Source organism: Chiloscyllium plagiosum, chromosome 38 (assembly GCF_004010195.1).
Source record: "Chiloscyllium plagiosum isolate BGI_BamShark_2017 chromosome 38, ASM401019v2, whole genome shotgun sequence".
NCBI lineage: Eukaryota > Metazoa > Chordata > Chondrichthyes > Orectolobiformes > Hemiscylliidae > Chiloscyllium > Chiloscyllium plagiosum.
In genome coordinates, this window is record NC_057747.1 from 26086973 (window position 1) to 26093930 (window position 6958).

Consider the following 6958-nt stretch of genomic DNA (forward strand, 5'->3'; position numbering starts at 1 on the left):
GCCCCCTCCCACTCCTGCCTCCCTGCCTCCCCTTTGGGAGGTGGACCCTCTCACAAGGAGCTAGCTGTTGAAAAAGGCACAGTCCTCACACTGAGCAATGGAAAGTGATATCCCAGCATATATTCTCACCGCGGGTTTATAAAATTTCACAGTTCAAAGGAAGTTCATTCAGGCCATCAGCCAGACTTTGGCTCTTCAAAAGGCCTCTCCATTTCTCCGAATTCCCATTCTTCCAACTCTTTTAAGTTTACGTGTTTCATCAAAAATTTATCAACTTCCAGTTTAAAGGTTGGCCTAAATTGTGGTTTCATCACAGTTTGCTGTCAGAGTACAAAATCTCTTTGAAGCTTTCCCTTCAACCTTCTGGTAATGATCTTAGATGGGCCCATAAGTAAATTTACTGTTGCAAAACTCTTCAGAATTTGGGACATGTCTGCATTTATCTAGAACCAGAAATTATAATTCAGTGTTTTAATTTTAAAAAATCAACTTGCATTATAGATTTTTTTAAAATTACCCTGCACAGATACACTACTACACATTTCTAGAGATTTGAATCCAGGCTCGCTTATCCAGAGGTTTGGACACTACCACTGCACCACAAGTGCCCTGCATACTTTCATTGTAGACCAACAGCCCTCTTAAAGCATCTTGCAAACAACAAAATATTTTTGGAGTATAGTAACTGTTCCACAGGGTAGTGATATCTAAGGTGTCTATAACAAACTCCCACAATCGGCAACGTGATAATGACTAGATAATGTTTTTTTTTCTCACCGTGATGTTGACTTGGCGACAAATGATTGGACTCAAAAGTAGCGCCACAGGATCATCTATATCCACTTGAGCAGGGAGACAATGTCCCGTCCACTTCCTCAGTGCTGCAGTGACACAACATTAATTTTTTTTTAGTACTATAGTTGAGGAGTGGGACTTGATCCCAAAACCTCATGATCCAAGGTGAGAGTCCTCCTACATGAGCTGCGATTGACCCTTAATAACAGCCCGTGGTCTTGTCCTAATGACAAATTGGAATCTTCACAATGAATTGAGACCGCACAACATATTGAGTCTCTGGACAGCAATACTGCCCGAAAGGGAATTTGAGGTTAAAGGGTCCTACTCAACAGATACAAGACCACATTTGTAAAGACGTACCAGTGACTGTGAGTTGAATATCGAAATGTGTAGTCTTTAATTCTTGAGTATTTTTTTTAAACATGCTTTTTGGAGTCAGCAGCAAAATCCCTCAAAAGGATGCAGCTGCAACCATGTAAAAGTCTCTCTACGATCATTAATTCTGTCAGATATTGTCTGAACAGCATACGCAATGGCATGATTTTTTTTATTGAGAAATGTCCTCAGAAGTCCAACTAAATTTATGGAGCAATACCTTCTTTTTTCAGGTCATAAACTCCCTTCTAGCTTACTGCCTGATGAGTGGTCGCTCCAGTGGGTTATATATACAAATTAATCTGCTCCCTACACTGATGTCCTGTCCTGAGACTGAATTATGAAGCTGGAAACTGAGTGTTCTCCTGAGGCTGGAGGTCAGGGGGGTCAGCCATCATAACTTCATCTGTAAACGAAGGAAATAAAAAATGTATTCCACTGAAAAATCCCCTCGAATTTCTGAGGGTGATCACCAGGAGAGAGGCAAGGGGAAATCTGCAGGAATGGTGTGCAGATATATTTCCAGAAAGTTCCGCTTCAGAGATTGCTCAGAGCTGTGGAAGTAGGCATAATTCAATGTAACCTGGAGATATATAGGTTTGTAGTTGTGAAATAAAGTAAGGACTAGCACATACTTTGTGCTTCTGCCTGCTCTTTGTTCTGTCTTCACAGCTCACTTTTCCCCAGTTTTGTAATTGCTGACCACACTCTTGACCGCTCTCTACACGAGACCATGGCTCACTCCCTGGGTTCTAGTGAGGCTAACCCCAGCCCTGACCGCTAACAGCAGATGACTGACTGGGTCCAAACCTCTGGACTGAGGTCAGATGCCGCCCTTCACTGACGGAACAGTATCTTATTCGAAGCAAAAACACCAAATTATTGAAGTTCTGATGAAGAGTCACTGGACTCAAGATGTTAACTCCATTTCTCTCTCTTCAGATGCTGTCAGATCTGCTGAGTTTCTCCAGCAATTTCTGGTTCTGTTGGAGATTTCCAGCATCAACAGTTCTTTGCTTTTTGGTATCACCCTTGACTTGACTGAGGATATCTCCCCTTCTCTTTTGAGACACAGCCTTCTGGTTGAAGCACATGCAGTGTTGTTTGTCACAGAGATTGATGGTACATGCTGTAGGTGTGTGATTGACATAGCACTGTGCAGTGCAGCTGCATGTACATTCCCTTGACATGACTGCTGACTGACATGACATGACAAGGTTTGTGTCTGCACTAAACAGCAAGACAATATAGGAGCCTTTACAGTGTGGCTGTGGGGTCAAAGCACTAAAATGCGAGGCAAAACAGGGATCTAGGTTTAAATAGAGGATCCAGGCAACAGGTTTAGATAGAGGATCTGGATCGAGGCAGGCTTGGAGGGCCGAAGGGCCTGTTCCTATGCTGTAATGTTCTTTGTTCTTTTGTTCAAATGAGAGATGCCAGTGTGCTCCAAGCATCCAAATGGGCACTAAGTGACTGAGCACTAACAAGTTCAAGCAAGCTGCTTTGAGGTGCAATCTCTGAGCTTGGTGTCTATCCTCCATGCAAATGTATCTTTCCAACAAGTATTCTTTTAGGGGTCATGAGTTGAAGGTGAGAGAAGAAATGTTTAAGGGAGTTACGTGTGGAAAGTTCTTTATGCAGAGGATAGTGGGTGCCTGGAAAACATTGCCAGCAAGGGTGGTAGAGGCGGGCACAATGTGTCTAGATAGATACATGAATAGGCGGGGAGCAGAGGGGTACAGATTCTTAGAAAATAGGTGACAGGTTTAGATAGAGGATCTGGATTGGTGCAGGCTTGGAGGGCCGAAGGGCCCCTTCATGTGCTGTAATGTTCTTTGTTCTTTTGTTCAAATGAGAGATGCCAGTGTGCTCCGAGATGCAGCACTAAAGTATAGGACCGTACTGTAAGTGAAACGGAGATATGCCACAGTAGTGGAGAGGGGCTGGCACAAGTCAGAGGTCAACATCCACAGATTTGATGGGCATGTAACCACTATCTATGGAGTGTACCCTAAGATGCTGGTGCCTGGTGTCCAAGGAGGAAGTCTGGAGTCACCAAGTATCCGCTCAGACGTCTATGTCACAAATTCCTGATGTCTAGCTTCTATCTGGACAATGGGAAGCTGCGTATTAGTCAGGTTGGGGTTTGGTAATGAAGGTGATAATGAGGGATATGCCCTGTTAACAGGAACTCTCACTGATCAGCAGGGAGGATCTGGTTCCGACATCTAGAACTCAGTTGGAAAACGCAACAGCTTGTGTCTGACATCGAGAAGGGCCACACGATTATCCCAAATTTCTCACCACAGCCTACATCATTCCAGAGGATTCCATTGCAGCTTATCTGGGTCTCGGTGAAAGGTAGCTACAAGGGAAGGATCCTTTTCAAGTTAACTTGTTTCGATCAAGGGGCTTGGAAAATAAAGGAAGAGAAACTAACTCATCCGTCCTCACCTTGGATCTTGACAATTTCGGATTTCCTGCCTGGAGCAGAAAAAAACTCACCTGGGGTCTGGTGAGAGCATGTGATACTACAGATGCCACCTGATCTTGCTGAACATTTCCAGCAATTATTTTGTTTAAATTTTGGATTTCCAGCATCTTCAGGTTCTTGATTTTGTTTTACGAAAAACATTTGCCATTTTCAATATGTCCCTGACTCTCTCATTTACAGGCAAATGTCTATCTCACTCACAGTGTTATGATTGGGCTAAATATAGATGCCTGTTTGTAACAACGTGCAATCAGCTGTCTTTTTAATTCAGTTGATTCCAACTTTTCTCCCATTGGCTAAATTGATAGTGAAGAGAAAAGTAATCTTCAAAGTCACAGAGGTCTATGGCTCAGAGAAAGGTCCCTCAGCCCATTGGATCTGCAGTAGACAAACACCTAACTATTTGAATAAATTAAACAAAAATCTGAAACAAACATAGAAATTGCTGGAGAAACTCAGCAGGTCTGCAGTAGGGGAGAAACAGAGTTAACATATTAAATCCAATGACCCTTGTTCAGATCTAGTCAAATCCCATTTTTCAGCATTTGGCCCATTGCCTTGTATTGAAATCAATAAGTGTAGGAAATCACAGCAGGTCAGGCATCATCCATGGAGAGAGAGAGAGAGAGCTAACATTTCAAGTCTAGCTGACTCTTCATTAGATAATGTGAACAGTGGCTTAGACTCAAAATGTTAACCTGCTGTCTCTCCATGGATGCTGCCAGACTCACTCTGCATTTGTTGTTTTCAGTACAAATTCCAGCATCTGCAGTCCATTGCCTTGTATGCCTTAGTATACAAGGCCTGGGGTGGGGGTGATGGCACAGCATTTGGGGGTAATTAGAGGTAATGCTTAAGTATAATCCAGAGCCTTGGGATAATATTCTGAGGACAAGAGTTCAAACATTATAATGCATTGCAAAATTGGAACCCAATGGAGGGTGAGGGGACATGAGACACACACACACACACACACAGAGACCCACCTGATGTTTTGCCTCCAGCACTGTCTGTGAATACATTCTCATCTTGAAATAGGAATCTGCAAGGAAGAAAACTTAAATGGCTACAATCCTTCTCGTCTCCATGAAGTCAATTAGTTGCATTCCTCCGTCAGTCACTTCAGTATCCCCAAAGCTCAAAACTTGTTTTACAACTGATAGGGCTCATTAATCAAGATTTGAAACTATTATTACACAGTCAGCTGGGACATAATACAGCTGTGATTAAGATATCTGGAGAACTTTTTGTCTAAAATGGTACAGCACCACCTGATTTTAGCTCATTCTAAATCTTGTGAGCATTCAATTGACATTGTTGCCTGCAGCATAGAGACGTTTTACTGAAGCTAAATTTGACGCAATTGCTGTCTAAAAATCAAATAAATGCTGCTATTCCATCCAGATCCAGTGCTGTCCTGACTGGCATCCCATCTTGCATCCTCCATAAACACTAGCTCATCCAAATCTCTGCTGCCCATACCCTCACTCTCACCAACTCCCAGTCCCCTCCCAATTCTGTTCTCCATGATCTGCAATAGCTCTCAGTCTGCCATTTTAAAATCCTCACCCTCATATCCAATGTGGCCATGTCCTCACCCCTACTACTACTTCTGGAAACCATTCCGGCTACACAAGTCTTTGGGAATTATGCTACCTTCCAGCTCTGGGCTCCTCTGTATCCTTGACTTCCATCTCATCACCAATTGCAGAAGCTGCCTGGGTTCTAGAATCTGGAATTCTCTCCCTGAACCACCCTCTCTCCTCTTTTAAGATGTTCCTTCGAAGTTATTTCTTTGAGCCTTGGGACCCTGCAACCACACGGGATCAATGTAGATTTCACCAGTTTCCTCATTTCCCCTCTCCCCCCATTGTCCCAGTCTCAAGCCTCCAACTCAGCACTGCCCTCTTGACCTGTCCATCGCCTTTCCCACCTATCCTCTCCAACCTATCACCTTCTCCCTCACCTTCATTGACCTATCGCATTCTCAGCTACCTTTCCCGCAACTCCACTCCCCTCCCATTTATCTCGCGGCCCCTCCGGCCCACAAGCCTTATGATGAGGGTACTGCCTGACCTGCTGTGCTTTTCCAGCAACCACACTCTCAACACCAGGTTATAGTCCAACAGGTTTATTGGGAAGCACTAGCTTTTGGAGCACTGCTCCTTCATCAGGTGGTTGTGGAGCAGGACCATAAGACACAGAATTTCTAGCAAAAGACTACGGTGTCATGCAACTGAAATGATATATAGAACAAATCTAGATTGATGTTCTGCTCCACAGCTACCTGATGAAGGAGCAGTGCTCCAAAAGCTAGTGCTTCCAAATAAACCTGTTGGACATTAACCTGGTGTTGTGTGACTTTTTTACTTCTTTGAGCCAGTCTTTTGTCAACCTGCTTTAATATCTACCTAGATGGACAGACAGCAAATATTGTATGACAGCAAATATTGTACTCCTGCTCCTATCTCTAATGAGATCCATTGAATTCTCTGAGTTACACAGTACACAGCCATTATTTAAGATTCAGATACTTCCTTGTTATTTCTGTTACTCTCAGTCATGCCCATCTGGCCAAGATTCCAGACATGAAATTGTCAGGGAACAGTAGAATGGGTCTCAAATTGTGGGCTGCAGAATAAAAATAAAATCAATTGACAGCTCACCTTTTGCTTCTCTGAGCAGTTAGTTATTAAGTGATCCTGGTGACAGTTCGGGATTAAATGGTAATATAAACAAAGTGCTGGAGAAATTCAGCAAGTCTGGCAGCATCTGTGGAGAGAGAAAAAGTGTTAATGTCTTGTCACCCCTCACTGGGGTAGCACACTGGAAATCGGAAACCACCACACCCTGCCCCCCGCACCTCACCCCAATCACCACCACCCATTCCCAGAGTTGTCACGAAATCTAAAGTTTCAAAAGAAATACAGAAAATCTTCCAAACTCCCTGGTTTTCAGAGCCAAGTTGATTGAAAGCATAGTCTAGGCTTTTGTGACTAGCAAGAAATCAGTATTTCTTTTTAACAGGAGTTGAAACTTTATTGCTGGAACAGCACAGCAGGTCAGGCAGCATCCAGGGAACAGGAGATTCGACGTTTCGGGCACAGGCCCTTCTTCAGGAATTTTAACAGGACACTAGATTCTAGCTACAGGTAGCTTTACACCGCTGAGGCTAAACGCCAGCTCGCGGACACCTCCTCCTACTGCCCCCTTGACCATGACCCCACCTCCCACCACCAAACCATCATCTCCCAGACCATCCATAACCTCATCACCTCAGGGGATCTCCCA

General features: G+C 43.7%; 1 long non-coding RNA gene across 1 annotated transcript in view; it reads right to left on the minus strand.

Moving 5' to 3' along the window:
- Positions 1 to 444: 444 nt before the first annotated feature.
- LOC122541713 overlaps positions 445 to 6958 on the minus strand; it is a 7943-nt gene continuing 1429 nt past the window's right edge. Inside the window, exons 2-4 of the long non-coding RNA XR_006309658.1 lie at positions 6334 to 6439; positions 4654 to 4709; positions 445 to 881 (exon numbers count right to left, since the gene is read on the minus strand). This is a non-coding gene — a long non-coding RNA (uncharacterized LOC122541713). The remainder of the gene's footprint in view (positions 882 to 4653; positions 4710 to 6333; positions 6440 to 6958) is intronic.